General features: G+C 41.1%; 2 protein-coding genes across 2 annotated transcripts in view; both read right to left on the bottom strand.

The window, feature by feature from the left end:
* LOC134840223 (PDZ and LIM domain protein 7-like) overlaps positions 1 to 23,741 on the bottom strand; it is a gene marked incomplete in the record, with an annotated part of 361,076 nt that overhangs the window by 171,690 nt on the left and 165,645 nt on the right.
* Positions 1 to 23,741, bottom strand: part of LOC134840218 (androglobin-like) — a 606,395-nt gene that overhangs the window by 473,450 nt on the left and 109,204 nt on the right. The gene's annotated exons all lie outside the window — the stretch shown is intronic.

The following is a 23,741-nucleotide window of genomic DNA, read 5'->3' as shown; positions in this document are numbered from 1 at the left end:
AAAAATTAATATAAGTTCTCTCATTATGATGATGTTTGATTTCAAAACTGATGCCAAGTCAGTCAGTTTTGCCAAGTTTATAAAAAGGTTATCGTATATTTGTTTATTCGAACAGTATGATAAGTTAAATTAGAGGGGCTCTTTGATCAACTTGTGGTTTACTTCGATCCATAAAAACCCAAGTTTTGAGATCATTGAGATTAGATCATCTCTTACTCTTTTTTTGAAAGAATTTGGAACTAGAAATAAAAGACCCCCACCTCTTGATGTTTTCTCTCTCTACGTACTACTTGGAAACTCTTTTCATATGGATAAAGAAGATTCCTTATTGGTTATCCAGATTTCCGTTAAACCGTATATACAAACTATCCTGATATAATTGACTAGTTTTTGAGTTGATGTTGATTGTTTGCAATGCTTTTGCGAATTAAATGAAATAGCCTTAGATTTTTATCCAGGACTTTCGATCGTTCAAAATTTTTCTAGGATGAAAAGGGTTCGGGATTATTTTCTATGTCACCTGATAGAAGTATTAAAGTATAAAGTAAAAAGCTAATAAACCCTGCAAAAATGCAAAATCATTTTGCTTTTAAGTCTAAATCTTAATCAAAAGGTCTTCATGCTTTGAGACTTAGTTTGTACTGTCATCCCAGAAATCAAGAACAATGGCGTGGGACTAGTTGAAGCCATTTTTAGTCCAATGGAAGACAGTACAAAAAACAAACGTGGATTGATTTTAATTTTCAAATAGAACTACAAAAAAGCTGGTGACTTTCACGTTACACTCTCAGTAGTAGCTTTGGTAGTAGCGACTATTTTCACGATGACCAAGCTTTGAATTATTGTTATTGTTCCAAGTGTGAACACTTTGTTGATCAATTTTTATCTAGATTTGAAGCGCTGAAATTTTTGTATAAATTTCAATGAAGTCTTTGATGCATCTGTCAACCAATTCGAGATTTTCAACAGGACAAACAGAAGGGCAATTTACAGGGTTGGCAACCCAGTTATATAATTTATATGAAAGTTCCCTTGGCTAAACTGGTTGTAGTGCTTGATTTTTAGAAACCTCGGAGCATTGCAAATACAAGTGTTTAGTTCCAACACGACAAATTTTCCGTCTTAATTTACAGTTGCCAAAATCATTGATTTCCTTGATCATTTTGTTTTTAATTTCATTTTCGGCGCTTCCGGGAATTGGTGTCAAATCACATATAACGAAAAATCGGGTTTGAAAAGATCGTCACACTTGTCAACCAGAGCCAAATATTCGTCAAAAATTTCGTGCACCGTTCTATTGTTTTTCATAAATCTATTGGTACCATCCTGCAGAAAAAAAAGTCATATTTTTTCTGCTTTTTCATATTTTTCCAGTTTTTTTATTTTTTTTTCGTGGTAGATCCACGGCAAGGATGAATTGCACAATCAAAGAGAATGGTGTCATCCAAGGTTAATTTATGTACAATACTTTTTCCCAAAACCAAAATATTTTGCCGTTCTTTGAATCTCTCTCAACTTTTCAATCCATAAACCCTCAGATGAATACCAGGCTTCTGCTCCTAAACTCAACGAGCGTGTTCAAGTACACTTTCTCTTTCCGGATATTTCCTTTAGTGATAATAGCTTTGTTCGGTTGTTCGACCTGTCTATAACTTCCCAGTTAACATCTGCGCTATCTCGCTCAAGTCTGCCTTGTTGTAGGTGAGTGAGAGCACACTTGCCGGAAAGCATAGGCCTAACAGTGAGTCTGCTTTCTAATGTTCTAGTGGTCAAATCTAGTGGTCAAGTGTCGAACAGAGTTTCCGACATAGGTGGAAGTGCATACACTACATGACAGTTTATAAACCACTCTTGACTTGAGTTCATTACAAAATGCTAACTTCAGCGATGGTAAACAAGATTCAAGTTTTCGTGTGGTGAAAACCACTTGAACCTTGGATAAACTTCGTAATCTGTTAGCAAACTGTTAGCTTTGGTTAACTGATATTGTACAATCAGCTTTGGGTGATTCACATCCTTTGGTGATTGAGTTGAAGTACTCTCACTATCCAGGGGCTTAACTTTACCATCAATGGTTTTGCACAGGGCGTCTGCTGCCACATCTGCGGACCAACTCTAGGGAAACTGATTTGTCAGCCATTGCGCCGTATTAATTTTCATAGCCTTATGAAAATGCTTCCAGTTAGATGTACTCGTAAAAACCAGCCTTATTAAAATAATTCCAGTTCGATGTACTCCTAAAAACTCTGTGTACAGTGCCTCGGATCACTTTACGCTTTAACTGAGTTGGGGCGCAGCTTCTATAGTTCAGTTTAGTCCCATTATATGTTGGTTTTTGATCCCTATTCTGCTATACATTTATGTTCACATCCGGAAACGGTAAATTTCCCTCGGAATTAGCTTCTCTAGAAGGAACTGTAGATTTGGATGAATGGAATTGGCGCCATCGAGAACACATATGGTCTCACCTATAATTTTTCTAACAATGTCATCCACATGCCTGAGGAAAAATTTTACTTGTGGAGTATCCTTCTCATTGTTTTTAGCGCGGCAGCAACTTTCAAAATACTAGATTATCTCGCTTATTGCTGCTTATACATCATCGGATATTTTCCGCATTTCAGATGATACCCGTTTCGGCAACTCTCGCATTCAACTTCCTTAGATGTCTATGTTACTTTCCTGCTGCAACATGGGCACAAACAGTTTTTGTCATGCACTGGCTTTATCTCCGTTTCCGACGGTATTTCTTGTTTTAAATCAAACTCGTACTCTTTCAGCCATAGGTTTTGAGAATTATCGTCAGGAAAGCACCCATTGCTAAAACATCAACTTGCACATACCATGAATCATCACAATTAAAAATTCTTTGCTGACCGCTATATTTGCAAGCCTTTTCATGGTTGCTCTTTGAATTTTAGGAGGAAATTCACTTTATGTCTTTTACCCGTTTTTTGTTTCTCTATTGGCCCCCCATTCGTTTAGCTAAGCCTCATATCCAAAAGCGCACCGACAAAACTTTCACAATTTTACCTATAATTCTATCACGGTACGACCAGAGGGTGGACACGTTCCAGTTGAACCGTACCTCCGGTACTCTAGAATGAGCATGTAGCCCGGAGCTGCGTCAATTAGGTTCAATCCCGCAAGCATGATGTCTTAAAACACCCAGGAGCGCCATAAAAACATTATGTAACAGTCGTCTTCTTAGGTCACATATGAGGTTAAGAGGAAGAGGTCGTATATTCATTGGCTTGAGGGTCAGGGACACTATCTCTCGTGCTGTTATACCTCATACAGTCAGAGCCAGTTCGGTTCGCTTAAGGCATGGGACTACAAAATCGTGTTACTGCATCAAGGCTTCTACCAAACCCCTCCCCCTCTCTAGAAATAAGAACGTTCCCATGGCTAAGTCTCTAGATACCTGAAACACGCGAACGTCGTTAAAACATGGATATAAACTCAAACATACCATTAGTTTTTTTTATAAAACAGCGGACCTTTGATCCATTTCCGTGGATCAATCCAAAACCAGCCTTATCTCAATTTGACTGTGTAAACTACACTCAAGAAATTAAATTCAGTACTCATAGAGTGACGCAACTCTAGAATCGAGAAACTAATATAACTAAAGCAACTCACAAAGTTTGAGGAAATTACTAGTTTGAACTCAGGTAGTTTTGTTGTTTGTACCGTTGGATCGCTTCACTCGTCAACTTGCTCCATCAAGGTTCTCCCTACTCCAGTAATAACACTCTCGAAATAGCTCCCGGCGTTCTCTATCAGGAACAGGACATCTCTACTCGAATTGATTGTTATTATTATACTGATTTTCTGTCCATTTTAACGCAATTATTATTCGACTCTTTTGATTTTTTTGACTTCTTATTTAAGTTGCTGCAATAAACTTGAGCATGTCTTGGGCAATTCAAGTTTTTGTCAAGGTACTATATTCGGGATATGACCGACTGGCACATACTCCCCAGACTCAAGATCGATGTCCTCATCGCGCCCACGGTCGTTCGCCACACAATAGGGAATTCCGGGAGAGTGGCTGGCAACACGTCCGCTCAAAAATCACCTCTAGTTCCTTCCTTATCAAGTCGAGTGCCGTCCCAACTAGAAAGCTGATCAATCAAGCTCACGTGTATCACTGAAGGTCGATACGCCGTAATTAAAGGGTCTGGAAAGGCATAGGTTGCTGCCGATCCATAGACACTGGTCACCAATTCTCCTAGCCCTCTTACTACTCCTAGAGAATCAGACCTCATTGCCAGGCATGGGTCGGTAAAGAGAGGAATAGCTACATTTACTTCCATAACTTGTTCTTTAATTTTCGGGTCCGTTTTTTTTACCCGTTAAGTGTCTGTTTTGCATCAGAAGATAGTCTACCAGGAGCGTTTTCAATCACGCGGCACACTTGTATTATTAGGTCTCAAGACTTGGGTGAGCTTTAGCCATGGCCATCGGGTCCACATAATTCATCAGACGATAAAAAACCGCCACCAAATTTTCAAGCGTTAGGAGAATCAGCGTCAAGTATCCGTCGATCCTCAGGTTCTCCACGCCCCTACTGAACATGATGGCTGGGCTCATTTTGAACAAGTATCTAGGGAAAACCAGGTATAGTGCCAGCAATAAGTTGATCGACATGCTCAAGATGTCCTGAATGAATGTATCAAAGATGGTCTTCCCCGCGGAGAACAACCCATCTATATACTTTTTCGCCCAGGAAAGACTCAAGAGTCTCATGCGCCTGTCTCTTTCTTAACTCTCGTGTGGGAGGACCCTTCCTGAAAACCTTGATGGTCGTGTCATTCGCCAAGGAGACGAACGTTCTCACCGTCAATCCCTCCTTGTCTGCTGGTTCTGCATAAGTTCCCAAACATACTTTATCAAGGGAGATGCTGTCTAGTTCATCTTGTAACCCACACTCTCTAGCCTCGGCATCAGGTATGGTCATCTTTCTCTCTCTTGATGACAACCGTATCTTGATATCCAATTTGTGATAAGGTTATCACAAGTTTTCTCTGCCGATGCTGTCTGACACGACACTGCTTGCGTCAGTTTCGAAAATGGTCTTTTAACATTAGGATCTGGTTGTAACACGTTTCCGTCATTCAAATTTTTTGCTGGTCTATCTGCACAACCTCAATGAATTCCTATTTTTCCGCCAATTTCAGTGTGAACTTCATTTTTGTAGGTTATTCACCTGCAGGCATGACAAGCATGGATTGGGGTCCATCTCTCGTAAGCCTTCCTCATTCCAGGCTCATCAAACAGATGAAGTATTTTTCTTGCACCTTGTCTTTTCCCTGATGCCCAATTTGGTCATGCGACCTAAAGAATACCTCTGTCTAATACAGCTGCGGTATTATGATGAGGTTGTGTTTGTGTAGTATTTTCTTATCATCTCTTCTTACAGACCACCACACCATACACCGTGTGAAAAAGTAGCTCCTTCCATTCCTTGTAAAACTGGTTCAAGATCTTATAGCTATCTTCCTCTTGTTCCCTTTTCTTTTTCTCCCCTGTTTTGATCCATTTGGAGAGAAAATTCGTCATTTTGTCGTTTTTCTGTGCCCTACTCATTCCGATAGCCTATTCTTCGCCTTCATATGCTCTTTCAGTGCCATGATTTGCGGTCTCATTTCTCCCAGGTTGTGGATGTCATCTTGCAAATTGACACATACTATCTTCCTCAAGATTACCCCGTTGCTCTCGGGCTCTAGATTCGTTTTTACGTTCAAAGTGCATGATAACTGCCTGAACGGTTTCCTTGCTACCGCTATGATATCCAGTTCTTCTCCTCCACTGGCATCATAAGTCTAAATTGTACGTTCCAGACGAGGGATCCATATGAAGCTCTCTATCCTGATTCTTCATTTTTGTCTCCGCTAGTATCATGCAAAGGCTGTTTGGCTCGTCTTCAGTTTCCGTGGAGTCTTCGTCCGCTGCTCCTGACACCCCTGACAAATTTTTTCTTTCATTTTTTTTCCATATGCATCATCCACTCCCCGGAACCTTGATCTGCTCCGATCTTTTCAGCCTCCTCTTTGAACGACCCCTTTTCTTTCTCAGTGAGGTCTGCATGACTATCTCCTCAAGAACTCAATCGACTAACGTTTGCAACAATTCTTTACTATCAAGTTCTTTGTCTCCCGACTGAATATCTCCATGCGGACCCACTTTGGTTTTTCTCAAAATCGTGATTTCCGGCTCATCTTTTATCTCGTTCGTGACCACGGGCTTGTTATCCGCCACCTTCTGCAACAATCTCATTAGATCATCTTACAACACTGCTCTCCCTCTCACGCCTTCTTCTCGGTCATAACCTTTCGCTTTTAACGTCTCCCTGACTAGTTTCGACTTCAGCAAAAGTTGCACAGGCATTCCCGATTGCCTCCCCAGGATTTTCGTCCTCTGGTCTTCAGCAAATAATCATCCTCTTTTGTTTTTCCTGATTTATCGAACCATCTTGTGAGAGGCATACTATAATAGGTCTCCTTGTCCATAAACGAAAATCTCTCTTTTACTTCAGACCTGTTAGCTTCCCTCTGCTCCTGTCTCTCGTAGAAATCTGTCTTCTTGCTCAAGCTGTCTGCAACTCGGTGCTTGTCTGTGGTCCTGTGCTAATTTTTCCTATTGTAACCATCTAGACACACTATCCATTTCCAGATATTTTTTTGATCCATTGAGTACGTTTTCAGCCAAGACAATGCTCTGTATTTTTCTACGAAGGTATCTACTGCAAACATCTCTGCCTTGAGTGTGCCGTACTTCATCTCCTTGTCGCCTAGGATTTTGCTCCCGTACGCTATTGGTCTCAAGAAGGTCTTGCCATTCCATTCTTGCTCTTCATGAAGTACCCCATAAATTGCGACCACTGAGGCATCTGTGTCTAGGACGTATATGCCCATCTCTGTTTACAGATATGCCCATCTCATTTGACCAATATCGAAGCCTCCCACAACTTTCGTTTCGTTCTCTGAAAGGACTCCTTCACCGCATGTAAACTTCTTGCCTCCATGTCTCATGAGTTGTTGCATCGAGCATAATTTTTCCGCGTACCCTTTCATGAACTCTCTACAGTAGTTCGCGAAACCAAGAAAGCTCATCAACTGATGTTCCGTATTCGGTGATTTCTAAGTCAGTACTGCCTCAACTGAGCCAAGATCTGGTCTGATGCCATGTCTGTCCACCATTCTCCCGGAGTGTTTTAATGAGTCCTTCAATATTTCGCATTTCGACGGCTTGCGTTTCAGACCTGCCATTTTCGTACATGCAAAAACTTCGTCCAGGCGCTCGATGTGATCCTCAAGGGTTGGCGTTGCTATCACCACGTCTCCACGTAACACATTACCAAGTTCCCATAATTCGTTGTTACTCTTGTTAGTGCTTGTGAATAATCTCTGGAATGGGGCTGTCGCATTGCATAGGCCAAACGGCATCCTTTCCCATTGAAACAACCCCAGCTCGCAAGCAAATCCCGTTTTCTCCCCATCTTGTTTCCTAAGTGGTACCTACCAAAAGGCTGACGCCAGATCAAGAGAAAAACTTTGCATCCCCCAATTTTGAAAGACTTTAGTCTATTCTAGGGACGGGATAGGCATCCTTAACCGTGACGGAGCTCAGATCTCGAAAGTCATATGAGAATCTCAGTTGATCACCTTTCTTTTTGGCCATCACTACTCCACAAGCCCACAGTGATTTGGATGGTTCTATTATGTCAGAATCTAGTAATGTTTCTATTTCTTTTCTACATGCATCCGATTTATGTGGAGTCATGCGCCTCGCCACCTTCCTGTGCGGTAACCCTGACTCGTCTAATTCTATTTCATGTTCAACAAAACTACAACACCCGATATCCGTCATATAAATCAGGAAAACGTTCTGATTACTGTCTAACACATCCTTGATGGCTTCGAGCTGCTCGTTCGCTATTTTTCCCCTTAAATGTTCAATTTCTGGTAATACCGGTTTGTACAAAACCAACACCTCAGGTATGGTTCTTTCTGGAATTTTCGAACAGCTCGACAGTCCATCGACTGTCTTTGGCTTAAGTTATATGAAAATTCCCCACAAAAATTTTTTTCGTTACAATCAACTTGAGATGCAAATTTTGTCCTTGTTTTTCGGACAATCAAGAACTTTTCTGTCATTTCGTATCTACTTTTCACCGGCAATGCTTATCCCAATTTCCTCCCTCTCTCGATTGTGATTGGTGTATCAAGATCATTCAACAAGACACTGACGCAGAGGCCACACTTGGTGATCGAAAAAGGTTTTCCTAAAACAGCAGCAATTTGGCTTTTTGGAATTGGTATTACAGATACAGCTGTACTGCAGATACAGCGGAATTGGTACTCTAGATGTAGCCTTTTTACCTCGACCCATGTGTCAATGCAACCGTCCGAATCGTCCTTGAATTCTTTGGTTTTCTTGAAGGTTTTTCTCGGTTTGCCGCCTTCTTTTTTGCTTGACTCCGTAATTCTCGTGGCAAATGCTTCAAATGTCCTGTTCATCATTTCCCAAGCTTTGCCCATTTCATGGCATCTGGTGCTACACTCGCGTTAACATTTGATTCCCTCGCGACTCTAGTTGAATTTAATCCGGGTCCTTTATTTGCTGAATTTCCTTGTTCCGATGCTATGATGTTATGGATTTGAGGCTTTAGGATTCTTGTTTCGATGTGGTTTTGCAAAGTCCGCCCTAGTTTCAAATTGTCTTCCTGTTTTCTTTGGTACCGCTCTATCATGGCTAGTAGAACTTCTGAAGAGCGCATCCAATTTGGACTACAAGGCACAGAATTTATCTGCCCGGCTCTTCTGGCCCTTTATCCTTTCTTGTCTCCAGAATCCAGGGTTTTTTCTTACGGTTTTGTACCGTTTTTTTTTTTCATTTCTTCCAAGTCTATTTTGATGAACCTCTCCCGTTCCTTGTCAGTTTGTTCGACTCTTTGGGCCATCTGTTGTAACTTCTTCTCTGTTGCTCTCGCCATGGTGAAGTAGCTATCAACGCTCTCATGTTTTATACCTGACCTCTCTTTTTGACTTATCCAGGTCTTCCTCACCGCTAGGTGTTCAAACTTTTGCATCAAGTCCCCCACCTCTACCGGTGGTACCTTCCTTTCTGTTGCAGGTTCCGCTGTCTGATACTCTTTTCCCCCCTAGATCCGGTGTCTTATTCTCCTCTTTGAACGGTCTCCGTTGCTATGGCGGAAACCATTCCAAAGATCTTCTTTTTCCGGTTCCAGTTATCATCTCCTCTTTATCTTTCGGTCTCATCCCCACGATGGCGGCAAATCTCTCCGTGAGTGATGTCCTCTTCGACTGGTAATCCTCTTTTATTGTTTCTCGGTGACTTCCAGTGATCTCATTACCATTGCCTATTGGCGAGAGCTCAATTGTTTTGGCTTCTCAATCATCGATAAATGGCATTGATGTTGATTCCGTCGTTTTCTTCTCGGTGTCGTCTATATATTGATCTGGTGTCTCTAGATCAACTTCTTTCGTTTCTGAAGTTTTTTATCAGCTGCATCATTCGTCTCGTGCTGTTCGTTATTACTCCGCGTAGTCACCACGCTAACTGAAACATTTCTCTTCTTTAATCTCGATATTGTGATCGCCGGTGTCTGTCTTGTCTGTCTTTTGGGCGATTTTGCCTTGGCGCGAGTCTGCTTTTTTCTGGTAACGGAACTCTTGCTTACTTCATATTCTCTATTTACAATTTTAGTTAATGTAAACTTTCGTATATATACCAGTATATAAGAAATATAAAATTCAAAAAAATAAAAAATTTATTATAACTTGCTTCCAGTTGCTTAACCTTTCTAAAACAATTTTTTGTTTTTTATGTACTTCAAAAGTCTAGCTTAAAACTTAATGATCCTAGTGGTTTTTCCAATTGTTCCTATTCCAAGTTTCTAGCGTAGGACAGTTAATTTAGCTTCCCAGGACCCCCAAAAACCCAGGTGTTGGGCAGCTTTTGAGCTTCCCAAGACTTGATTCCCTTAGTGTTTGGCAGTTGTTTTAGCTTCCCAAGACTTAATTCCTTTAGCGTTGGACAGTTTTTCAAGCCTCCCAAGATTCAATTCTTTTAGTGTTGGGCACTTGTTTTAGCTTCCCAGGACTCCAGCGATCCAGTGTTTGGCAGTTGTTTTAGCTTCCCAGGACTCAAGTGTTGGGCAGTTGTTTTAGCTTCTCGGTATTCAATTGTTTGGCAGTTGATTTAACTTCTCACGACTCAATTGTTGGGCAGTTGTTTTAGCTTCCAAGGACTCAATTGTTTGGCTGTTGATTTAACTCCCCAGGACTCAAGTGTGGGGCAGTTGTTTTAGATTCCCAGGACTCAAGTGTTGGCTAGTTGATTAAACTTCTCACGACCCGGCAAACCAGTTTTGGGCAGTTAAAAATGATTTAGCTTCCCAGGACTCAGGCAAATCTAGTGTTGGAAATTTAATTTAGTTTCCCAGGAGTCAAGCAGATCTAGTCTTGAGCAGCTGATTTAGATTCCCAGGACTGTCTCAGGGTCTCAAGTAAAGTGCCCCATCCCCCAATAATGTTGCCAAATTTTGATTACAATATCTCTAAAATGTCCTGCGTCCCTCAATCAATTGTAACTGAAAGGCTTAAATTGGGTTTCCAATACCAATTTATTACTGAAAATTACTGAAATTGAAGTCTGATTGTCTTAAAAAAGTACTAATTTTTTCAAGTGCGACCCAAAAAAAACTCAAAATGTTATAAGTCTCTTAAGAAAATGTATTATATTAAGTATGTCAAAACTGTTGTTCAAAAAAATTTCTCTGGTGCCTGGTTGTCAGGCCTTAGCTCAACTACAGTTGTAGAAATGGAAATATTCACCTAATTGTTTTCTAAAAAACTTCCCTCCGATCGCCCCAGCCGATCTGGACAGACCACCAAATGTATCTCGAGTTGACTATGGGGTACCTTTGCGTGTCAACTTCTGTTTCTAGTCTTTTTAGCAGCAGTAAGTACTTGCCCTGATCAAAAACTTGTAACCATATCGACCATGTCGATTGTTTTGTTACGGTAAAAGGAAACTCTTCTGACAATTTCCAACCACCACCTTTATCTTAACCAACCCCCTGTATAACCTCCCCCTTTTACAGCACCCCATTTGTGTGAAAAACCCTTTTAGCGCGATAGGCGCAAAATCAATCAAGAGAAACCCCGTAGAAACATTTTTCAAGCTCATGTAAAAGTTTTTGCTCAAGTCAAAAATTTGCGGGGGTGCCGCTTATTCAATTTTATGCCTATCTCTTGGGGTATAAATTGGATGTTAACGATACCTGTTTGACCAAACAGCATACTCCGATGACCTCCCCCAGTAGTCACCTTGCACTGGTCACACTTCTGGTGGCCCCTTCCGAGTACTGACCTTTCTTGATTCCCAGGACTTCGGTCCTCTGAACCTCTTCACTATCCAACTGGTCACCTTATCCAGTGAAGTCTGCCAGTAGTTATCCGAGATTGTAAGGCTATCTGAAAAGCCTTTCAACGCCCTTTCTTTCGTCCACCTGCCAGGTAATTGCTCTCAATGTCAAACAGTATAACTAAACTAATATTTAAAACAAAAATCCGATCTTTCTAATCTAGAAACTAAAGACACCCTTCTTTTTCTACTTTTTTCTGGTTTTTCTTTTATTTTCTTTACATTTTTTGTTGTTGTTTCGCACTATATCTTTTACCAATTTTTTTTTCTCTATTGACCCCCATACTCGGTTAGCTAAGCCTCGTATCCGAAAGCGCACCGAGAAAACTTTCACACTTTTACCTATAAAGCTATCACGGTACGATCAGGAGGTGGACACGTTCCAGTTGAACCGTACTACCCGTACTCTAGAGTGGACATGTAGCCCGGAGCTGATTCAAGTAGGTTCGATCCAGTAAGCATGATGTCTTAAAGCACCCAGAAGCGCCATAAAAACATTATGTAACAGTTTTCCGCTTACGTCACATATGAGGTTAAGAGAAAGAGGCCCTATAACCATTGGCTCAAGGGTCAGGGTCACTATCTCTTTTTCTTTTATACCTCATTAGTCGGAGCCAATTCGGTTCGCTTAAGGCCTGGGGCTACAAAATATTGCTACAGCATGAAGGCTTCTACCAAACACCCCTCCCCCTCTCTAGAAATAAGAACGTTCCCATGGCTAGGTCTCTAGATACCTGAAACACGCAAACGTCGTTAAAACATGGTTATAAACTCAAAATACCATAAGTTTTTTATGAAACAGCGGACCTCTGATCCATTTCCGTGGATCAATTCAAAACCAGACTTATCTCAATTTGACTGTGTAAACTACACTCAAGAAATTAAATTCAGTACTCACAGAGTGACGCAACTCTAGAATCGAGAAACTAATTTAACTAAAGGAACTCAGAAAGTTTGAGGAAGTTATTAGTTTGAACTCAAGTAGTTTTGTTGTTTGGACCAATGCGTCGCTTCACTCGTCAACTTGCCCAATCAAGGTTCTCCTTACTCCAGTAATAACTTTTTCGCATTAGCTCTCGGCTTTCTCTATCAGGAACAGGATAGTTCTACTCGAATCGATTGTCGTTATTAGACTAATTTTTTGTCCATTTTACCGCAACTATAATTCGAGTCTTTAATTTTATTGACTTCTTATTTCAGTTTCTGCAATAAACTTGAGTATGACATGGCCAATTCGAATTTTTGCAAAGGTACCATTTCCCCCCCTCCCCTCGCCCAAAAAAATCAGTGAAAATTCGGGATATGACCAACTGGCACATGAGGCAAATTTAATTGCTTCCTTCAGAAGATCATTTGTGTATAAGCTTTTCACATCAAGAGATATTATGGTTTCATCCGGATTTACAGCAATGTTTTTAATCGTTTCGCTATTTTTCATCTTACATTTTTGTTCACGAGGCTTCTCATTGTTAGTTGTCGCAAAACGTTACAAAACGTTGTCAAGACAATGTGTTTTTGTTCAATTTCAAACATCACTTCGTTATGAGAATTATCTTAAGTTCTTAAGTTGATTTTTTTGAGCTTAAGATTATATCTTATCTTGTTTCTGCCGCTGTATTAGTTTTTTTCCGTTGCTGAATACTTTATAGGCGAATGTTATGCATTCTAATTGTGTTTTTTCCATCCGTTTTTGTTGATTCAGTATTTCAAGATTAAAATCAATTGGTGAAAAAGATTTTTGGTTCTTCGATAACTATCGATATGAATCCAAATCACTTATCAGTTTGCATTGCTATGAAATCAAATCATTGGACAGGAAGCTTGAAAAAATCTCGGATGTCATTGACAAACTAGACGTCCCTTATGGTTTTTACCTCCTGAAAAATTGCTTTAGCATGCCAAAACTCCTCTATTTTTTGCGTACGGGCCCTTGTTTTTTGCAAAATGATTATTTGCAACGCTACGACAATTTACTAAGCATTTCGTTATGTAAGATCATTGATGTGAAAATGGATGATAACCAGTTTCTACAATTAGATTTGCCGGCAGCCAAAGGTGGCTTGGGCGTTTCTTCCGTTCGTGTACATTCTTTACCCGCTTTTTTAACCTCAGCAGTAGAAGCGAAATATGCCTTAAGCAAAATTTTGATTTGGAGCATGTGGATGGAACCTTTGATGATGCGCTTAAATGGTGGTTTGAACTTGGAAAAACTGAAATCGCTCCAGGAAATGATATCCAAAACAATTGGACAGCCAATTTTCGACAGCGAAATTGCACACTTGATTTAACGGCTCAAACCAACGGACGTAAAAAGATTCAACGCGTTCCAAGATAGAATTGGCTCCCAAGGGTTGAAAGTCATCCCGGGCAAAAAGTTAAGGTTAAACCTGTCAAACCTACAACTCAGAATTGCAATAGGACTTCGATTAAGCTCAAAAAGATGCAAATGGTATAAATGAGTGTGCGGAAAATACGTTACCGATGATGGTTTGCATGGTCTTTCTTGCCTCAAAACCCGAATGCCCTTATAAAGCAGAGTTTATCTTCCAATCACATTCCGGCTGTTTTAGAACCACGACACCTCTACAGGACCGATCAGAAGCGACCAGACGATTTGACGCTGATTCCATGGGCTGTTGATAAGCAGCTTATGTGGGATGTTACGGTAGGAGACTCCTTAGCTCTTAGTAGGATTAGTGCCGGGTCTGTTTGTAACCCTGGTAGGGCTGTCGCTGAAGCGGAAGAGCAAAAAAAGGACAAGTATAAAGATTCAGTAGATGATGGGTATCTTTTTCAACAGCTAGGTTTTGAGATTCAGGTCGAGGCCGGCCCCAGCATAATTTTTTTTAAGAGCAGGCTTTGTAAGAACATAAGCATATGCACTGAGGAACCCGGAGCAGGCAGTTTTTTCAAACAGAGAATCTCCCTGGCAATACAGATTGCGAACGCTGCTTGCGTATTCGGAACAATAAATGACAAAATAACTTTCGACGAAATTTTTCAATTGTAACACTTGTATATTATATTTTTTCGTGTCGAGTTGCGTGTTCTTATTTAAAAAACGTAACCCTTATCGATTTTAATTGTAAGGGCTTCAACACTTGTCATCTTTTATCATTATCACTTCCATATCTAGAAAGTTATTTTGAGATTCAGGTCGAGGCAGAATCGGCAGAATAACTTTGATAATGATAAAAGTTATCTTGCAGAAGACGGAAGTATGGCAGTGCAGGACTTAGTTTTTGGATCCCTCAGAGGGCGCTCCACAAACAGACTTTTAGCCTAATTGTTGCGATAAACCTTTAAATAGATTTGTTATGTTTGATGTTTGTGCCTCTTTGTGGAGCGCCCTCTGAGGGATTTTAGAGACAGGTTTGTCAAGTGGCTTTCTTTGGCGAGGTGGGAAAGTGGAACTGGCTTGAAGAGTCTGGTGATGCACCGCTGGACTTACTGAGCTCGGGTGAGTTTGTTCATTGTTTTTGATTTTTATAATTCGACTTTAAAATTTAAATTAATCTAATTGTCTTTTATTTTTTTTTGCTGATTTATAAAATTCCCACCAGATTTATAAATTAGTTCAGTCCCCTAAAGTCCTGTCAAAATCTTTTTTTTTACCTTTATGCTGCGTCAAGATGGGGAAAAACAGCAAAGAGTGTACAAGCATAGATTGCTTAAAACCTTCAGGACCGATAAATTGGATTAGATGTGATTGTTGTTCTAGTTGGTGTCATATCAGTTGTGTAAATATTTCTATTAGCGACTCTAAGAAAACCCAATGGTTTCAGTGTCCTTTATGCGTTGATGAAAAATCTGTTAACAAAGCAACAATAGGTAATGATTTAGTGCTAGACAGTTATGTTAATACATCCATCTCAAATGTCCGAGTACTCAAGAGAGTACCAGAAAACTCGCGTGTTCCCTTAGCGAAAAGTCTGTCGGACAAAATAAATGACATCGTCTACAATGTAGAAGATGTTACAAAATGGTAATTTTTTAACGTCGTTCTCGTTTTTTTTGGAGCAACCAAAAAGAAGTGGTCGCAAACAAACCACAAGCATGAGCTCTTTGATAAATAAAAAAAATTCGAGCAAATGACGTGTCACTTCCAAAACCCCATCCCCAAGTTTCAAGCCCGCCTCTGAGTGAGCTCGAGCAGAGAATAAAGCTAATAAGTAGTAAGCTCGATCAAGGAAATATAAAAAGAGGAATAAGGCTTGCTGCTTCGGATAACAAAATTGCTCCTTTTTCAAGTGATAACTATCAAAAATTGTTGTCTAAGCACCCTCAGCGAGCCAAATTTGCAGCTCCAAATCCAGAAAATTTAGACCTATACAAAGCGATAATGTCCTTCCCGAACGGATCAGCAGCAGGTCCTGATAAACTAGTTCCTCAAATTTTTAAAGATCTTGTTAGTAATTCGAATGGCAGTGCAGGACTTAATTTTCTGAAATCGCTTACTAAGCTGATAAACCTGGAGATGGCAAAATACCCGATCCCCTAAGACCTTCTTTTTTGGCGCAAAACTTATCGCCCTAATAAAGATAGACGGAGGGTTGAGACCGATTGCCATAGGCAACACGCTGAGACGTATCGCGTCTAAATGCGCTGGAAGCAGGGCCCTCTCCGAGTGACAAAATTTTTTCTGAAACGTTCAGGTAGGATGCGGTACTAAACGAGGAGCAGAACTAGCTGCACACTCGTTTCGAAACCTATTTGAACGCGACGACAATCCAAAATGCACTGTTTTTTCAAAACTAGATTTTAAAAATGCCTTTAACTCTCTAAATAGAGAAACAATGCTGAACTATGATGATTCAAATCGCCCCAATTTATATAATTACACCCATTTCAATTATAGTAAACCTAGTTACCTTTTTTATGGAAACTCTTTCATAATGTCAGAAGACGGAACTCAGCAAGGTGATCCTGAAGCCCCGCCCCTTTTTGCGGAAACAATTCAGACACTAGTCAAACAGTTGGAGTCGAAAATTAATATCTGGTATTTAGATGATGGAATATAAGGTATTTAGACGACTATAATGTAGTACTCCGGGTCCTTAAAAACATTCTGAAATTGGAACAAATTTACGGCCTGAGCTTGAACACTGAGAAGTGCAAACTTTGTTTTTTGGGACCGACTACGCGTACACAGTATAATTCAATTTTATCAAAATTTGGAAAAATATGCTCCAAAATAAAAACAAAAACAAAAGAGGAACTCCCTATTTTAGAATCTCCATTCGGCGAGCTTTGCCGAAAATAATTGCTCGACAAAAAATAAGGAGCTTGAAAAAATCTCGGATGTCATTGACAAACTAGACGCCCATTATGGTTTTTACCTCCCGAAAAATTGCTCTAGCATGCCAAAACTCCTATATTTTTTGCGTACGAGCCCTTGTTTTCTTGCAATAAAAATTTTTTTGGTACGCTACGACAAATTACTAAGAAATTCGTTATGCATGATAACCAGTTTTTACAAGCAGTTCTCCCGGCAGCCAAAGTTGGCTTGGGCGTTTCTTTCTCTCGTCTACTTGCTTTACCAGCTTTCTTAGCCTCAGCAGTAGGAGCGAAATATGCCTATGATTGTGTTTTTAATCGTTTCGCTGGTATCTATATGGGTTGTTGCCCTTGATTAAAATTTCCTAGAGCTACTGCGTCGCAATTTTTCATCTTACATTTTTGTTCACGAGGCTTCTCATTGTTAGTTGTCGCAAAACGTTACAAAACGTTGTCAAGACAATGTGTTTTTGTTCAATTTCAAACATCACTTCGTTATGAGAATTATCTTAAGTTCTTAAGTTGATTTTTTTGAGCTTAAGATTATATCTTATCTTATTTCTGCCGCTGTATTAGTTTTTTTCCGTTGCTGAATACTTTATAGGCGAATGTTATGCATTCTAATTGTGTTTTTTCCATCCGTTTTTGTTGATTCAGTATTTCAAGATTAAAATCAATTGGTGAAAAAGATTTTTGGTTCTTCGATAACTATCGATATGAATCCAAATCACTTATCAGTTTGCATTGCTATGAAATCAAATCATTGGACAGGAAGCTTGAAAAAATCTCGGATGTCATTGACAAACTAGACGTCCCTTATGGTTTTTACCTCCTGAAAAATTGCTTTAGCATGCCAAAACTCCTCTATTTTTTGCGTACGGGCCCTTGTTTTTTGCAAAATGATTATTTGCAACGCTACGACAATTTACTAAGCATTTCGTTATGTAAGATCACTGATGTGAAAATGGATGATAAACAGTTTCTACAATTAGTTTTGCCGGCAGCCAAAGATGGCTTGGGCGTTTCTTCCGTTCGTGTACATTCTTTACCCGCTTTTTTAGCCTCAGCAGTAGGAGCGAAATATGCCTTAAGCAAAATTTTGATTTGGAGCATGTGGATGGAACCTATATGGATAGAATTGGCTCCCAAGGGTTGAAAGTCATCCCGGGCAAAAAGTTAAGGTTAAACCTGTCAAACATACAACTCAGAATTGCAATAGGACTTCGATTAAACTCAAAAAAGTGCAAACGGTATAAATGAGTGTGCGGAAAAGACATTACCGATCATGGTTGGCATGGTCTTTCTTGCCTCAAAAGTGCAGGGAGATTCTCTAGGCAGTCAAACCTGAATGCCTTTATAAAGCAGAGTTTATCTTCTACTCACATTCCGTCTGTTTTAGAACCACGACACCTCTACAGGACCAACCAGAAGCAACCAGACGGTTTGACGCTCGTTCCATGGGCTGTTGGTAAGCAGCTCTTGTGGAATGTAACGGTATCAAACTCCTTAGCTCCTTGTAGGATTAATGCCGGGTCTGTTTGTAACCCTGGTACTGCTGCCCCTAAAGCGGAAGAGCGAAAAAACAACTATTATAAAGATCTTGTAGGTGATGGATATCTTTTTCAACCGCTAGCTTTTGAGATTCAGGGCGAGGCCGACCCCAGCACAGAAATTTTTTTGAGCAAGCTTTGTAAGAGCCTAAGCATATGCACTGAGGAACCCAGAGCAGGCAGCTTTTTAAAACAGAATCTCCCTGGCAATCAGATTGCGAAATTTTTTATTTGTAAAACTTGTATATTATATTTTCTCGTGTCGAGTTGCGTGCTCTTATTGAAGAAACGTAAGCCGTATCCATTTTAATTGAAAAGGACTTAAACACTTGTCATCTTCTTTTATCGTTATCACTTCCATGTCTAGAAAATTCCAAGGATTTTGACTGGAATACGTGATGAAAAGTGCCAGTCGGTCATATCTGGAAGTTTGACCTTGAAAGACACGAACATACGTGATTTTGGAGTGAAGTTTTATTTTTTGAAAATTCGAATGGAGCCTGTCATGCTCAGTTTTCTCGCGACAACTGAAAACATAAAATGAAAAAGCAGAACGACCGAATTGACAATGGCGGGAAAGTGGTCAAATATATACAGTGGGAAATCGCTACTCGCAATTTCCATCGTAGAAAACGAGAGTAGAGCTGTCCTATCTGACATAGGAGACGAAAAGAACACGAGAGCGGAGTTAAACTCAACTGGACCAGTGTGAACCTTCAACGGAAAGGCGGACAAGTTAAGTGTCCCAATGGTCCAGAGCCAAAACTATATTCTTGAGTAAAAACTTACTTCCCTTGATTGGAACTCACCATTAGAAAACTTCTTGAGTTATATTTGATTATATTCATGCCAGAGTCGTTAATTAGTTCAATTACTCTGTGTCTCAAGCGCGCTGCTATGTGAGTACTAAATTTAGTTTTCTCGAGTGTGTTTTATGATTTTTATGTTGAGATAAGGCGAGTTTTAGGTTGATCAATCTGAAATGGATCAAAGTTCCACTGTCTAATAATAAGTTACTTAACGGATTGTTACAACCCGGTTTTTAACGGCGTTCGTGTATTTTGGGTATCTCGAGACCTAAGTATGGGAACGTTCTTGTTTTCTAGAGTGGGGGATATTTTGGTAGTGGCCTTTAAGCTGTAACGGGTTCTAGTCTCATGTCGCAAGCTTAAAGGCCACTACCAAAATATCCCCCCACTCTAGAAAATAAGAACGTTCCCATACTTAGGTCTCGAGATACCCAAAATACACGAACGCCGTCGATATTGAAGGACAAAAGACTTTGGCCTGACCAAGTTTCTAGTGATTGACGTCCCAGCAAGATGGCGAGAAAACTTCGGTCTGCCAGCAGCAGCGAAGCGACGCGAGATCCACACGCAGGACTGCTCACCCAGATATCAGAAGACACAGCACCATGCGGTAATGCGGATTGCCCGCACAGCGGTATCGTGAGCTCGAGTGGCGTCCAATGCGACCAGTGTAACAACTGGTACCACATGAGCTGTGCCAAAACTACAAAGAAAGCACTTGCAGCAATGCCCAGAAACTCTCTGTTTTACTGTCCCTACTGTGTCACCCCCTCGGTGAACGGATCAACTGGATTATCTCAACTACTAAGTGATCTCCGGTTGGATCCGGTGGAAACTACTCACGAGGATCTTAAGGTGCTGCATGGGACAATCAGTTATACCTCACTCCATCAAGCCTATTTGAGGATTGTCACCTGGGTACCTAACCTGTTCACCCTTCCACAGGGAAAAGTAGGGAGTCAGTTCCTGGAGGAGTTCATCCGCATTCTGAAAAATTTGACTTCAGACCCAAAGAACGCTCACTCCGCCTCCTTAGCTTTTCACTTGTTCCCCGCGCTTATGCTACAGAAACCATCTGCTCGCAGCAAAGTGAAAGAGCACAACAACTGTACTAAAGCCCGTTTAGAGCACTGGTCGAACGGCAATCTAGACGAAATTGTCTCTGAATGCTTGCTAATCCAGGATAAGTTTACAAGCAAGCGCCGAAAGGGAGTCGTCAACCTGTCGAAAACGTACAGTGACCTTATCATGCGGGGTAAACTCACCCAAGCCACCCAACTCCTCGAAGGCGAAGAGTCTGGAGGACCTTTGCCCGTAGACGATGACCTCATCGCTCAACTGGAGAGAAAACACCCGGTCGCCGAGCCTTCGCATGCTGACGCCTTGCTCAAGGGACCCGTTAAACCTACTCCTGCATCGATATATTACAACATTACAGGCGCGCTTATCCGCAAATGCGCACTCAACAGCACTGGAGGCGCGGGACCAAGCGGCCTAAGTTCAACAGGCGCCAAACGTATTCTTTGCTCCGATAGTTTTGGTAAATTAACCGACGACGTCTGCCACGCTCTCGCTGATCTTACCAGAATTCTTGCCACAGAGCAACTACCCGCTTCAGTGGTGCAGCCCATAGCAAACTGCCGCATGGTTGGCCTGGACAAATCACCTGGCGTCCGCCCTATTGGAATCGGAGAAATTTTTAGAAGAATAATCACGTCCGCCCTTATCCAGTGCTTTCAAGACGAAGTTAGGGAGATTGTTGGCCCCCTCCAAACCTGCGCTGGTATTAGCGCCGGGATTGAATCTGCTTTCCGATCCATGCAGAAGACCTTCAACGCCGACGAGTGCCAAGCAGCCCTGTTCATTGACGCAGAAAACGCGTTCAATAGACTGAACCGCGGTACGGCTCTCCATAACATTGAAATTCTATGCCCCCAGCTCCACCCCTTCCTCAATAACTTCTACAAACAGCCAGCTATCTTGTTCGTAGGAGGGAAGTCCATCCTGTCATCCGAAGGCACCACTCAAGGAGACGTGGCAGCAATGATCATGTACGCCATCAGCATGATCCCCCTTGTCTATGATAAAACCGTCACCGACATTCACAAGAACTTTTACGCCGATGACGGAGCTGGTGCAGGGAAACTTATCCGTGTCAAAGAATGGTGGGAACTCATGAAAGTTCGAGGCCCGAATTACGGTTACTTCCCGGAGCCCTCCAAAACAGTACTCGTTGTCAAACCACAACACCTCGATGAAGCAGAAGCACTGTTCAAAAGTGACGGGTTGATTATTCGCACTTCGGGAAAGAAGTACTTAGGTGGTGTTATCGGCTCAACAGCTTTCTGCTCTGACTTCATCTTGCAAAAAACAGAGAAGTTCACAAGCATGGTGGAAAAGCTGACTGAAATAGCAGAGCAAGAACCACAAGCCGCATACGCTGGCCTTGTTTTCAGCCTGCAAAGCAAATGGTCGTACCTTCAGCGCATCATGGAAACTCCCGCGGAAGCATGGCATAACCTCTCAAGCTCTATCAACAACTTGCTCGAAACCAAATTTGGTTGCAAACTGGATCCCACGTCGCTCGAACTTGCGCAGTTACCAGCCAGGTTGGGCGGCCTGAGCATTCGCGACCCAATTAGACAGAGTGCTCTAATGAACCGGGCTTCAGAATACATTTGCGAACCACACGTGGACTTAATATGTACGCAATCTGAAAATCTTCCCTCTGGTTTTGAATCCGATCAGAAATCTAGAAGGGCTTATATTCGGAAGCAAAACACCGAGACGCAAACAGAACTCCTGCAAACTATCCGGCCGAAGCTATCTGAGCGCCAAGACAGACTTCTAGAACATACGAGACGGAAAGGCACCTCAGCGTGGTTAACTACCCTCCCTATCAAAGAGTTAGGGTATGCTCTCAACAAAATGGAATTTCAAGACCTCCTCCGCCTCCGATACGGTATCAGTCTTGATAACCTTCCCGTTGCCTGCGTCTGTGGGAAACCTTACGACATCACCCACGCCCTTAATTGCTCCACTGGTGGTTTTATTCATAAAAGACACAACGAGTTGCGTGACCTGCTGGCGAACATCATACGCGAAACTTGCTTTGACGTCTCCATTGAACCGAGTCTCCAACCAGTTGTCCAAACTAACTCCAACCGTGCCGAAGATAGAGCAAGATTGGATATAGCAGCAAGGGGTTTCTGGCGGACCGGTCAACACACTCTTTTCGACGTCCGAATTTTCAATCCCGGAGCTACCACCAATATCAACCGGAAAATTTCTGAAACCTTCAAACATCATGAACAAGAGAAAATCAAAAACTACCGGGAACGAATTTTGAACTCGGAGCACGCAAGTTTCACCCCCATTATCTATTCAACCAGTGGTGACTGCAGCAACCTGACTTCAACATTTATTTCCCAGCTAGCTCTCCTGACCTCTGAGAAGCGCGGAACCCACTATTCTGAAACTATTTCGTGGCTACGAACCCGTGTAAACTTTTGCATTATGAGAGGTGCCCTTCTTTGCATTAGAGGATCCCGCAAAATGAGAAGCCAGACCTGCTACAACCAAGATATTTCCATCAATAATTCCCTATCACGACGCGACTAACCTTTCCTCTATTCTCTTCGCCCCGTTGCTGTTTTTCACTGAACTGTTGTTCTTAACTGTAATTTGGTGCTATTTTTTCAAAGCTGATGTATAATACTTGTATATTGTACATATTTGTAGTTTTTCTTTTTTAATTGTCACCCGGCGCTCATTTTATTAATGTATAATATTTGTTTATTGTACATGTTTATTTTTAAATGTTCTTACTTTCATCTTAGTGAAATTTACTTTTTAGAAAAAAAATGTCACAAGCGAACCGAATTGGCTCCGACCGTTTTTGATGTAGAAAAACACAAGAGATAGTGTCCCTGACTCTTGAGCCAATGGTATTTTTCTTAAGCCTCATATGTGACCGAAGTAGGCGACTGTTACAAAGGGACTCCTGACTGTAACCTCGGTTAATTTGATACTTTTGACCTTCTGATTACCTTTAAAATATAAAGAAAAAAAGAAAGTTCCAAGGATTTTGACTGGAATACGTGGTGAAGGGACTCCAGACTGTAACCTCGCTTACTATGATTTTTTTGACCTTCTGATTACATTAAAAAATGCATTTCTGGTATACTATGTTACTATATGAAGGCTATCGAACCATTTGAATACTAAAACTTCATCCAAGGTGAATGTAGAAAATGTATGAAAGTTTTGGTAAATCCAGTTGTGCTGACATTTTAAAACTTTTGTGTGGCTTTTTGCTATATAATCATATGATTGTATAGATAATTTTATATCATCTTGTATTTATAATCTTAAAATGATTTTGATCGTCTTATTTCTTAGACATAAGGTGCAAATATAATACAATCTTGTCTAAAAAATTATTGCAAAGAGCTCTGCAGCCGTGTTATTATTCGTGTTCTTCGGGCCTCAAAAAAATCACTGCAAAGAGCTCTGCAACCGCGTTCTTTTTCGGTCTCCGGCTCTTCGGAATTCAGAGTCGGTTGTCGCCCACCGTAACACGTCTACCAGAGATCGTATGCCGAGCACATAGAGCAATTTAGCTTGATTTGTGGGCTCGTTGAACAGT

This window comes from Symsagittifera roscoffensis, chromosome 2 (genome assembly GCF_963678635.1).
Source record: "Symsagittifera roscoffensis chromosome 2, txSymRosc1.1, whole genome shotgun sequence".
In the NCBI taxonomy this organism is placed as follows: Eukaryota; Metazoa; Xenacoelomorpha; order Acoela; family Convolutidae; genus Symsagittifera; species Symsagittifera roscoffensis.
Note: the sequence above shows the minus strand (reverse complement) of the source record. Positions and strands in the feature narration are given on the sequence as shown.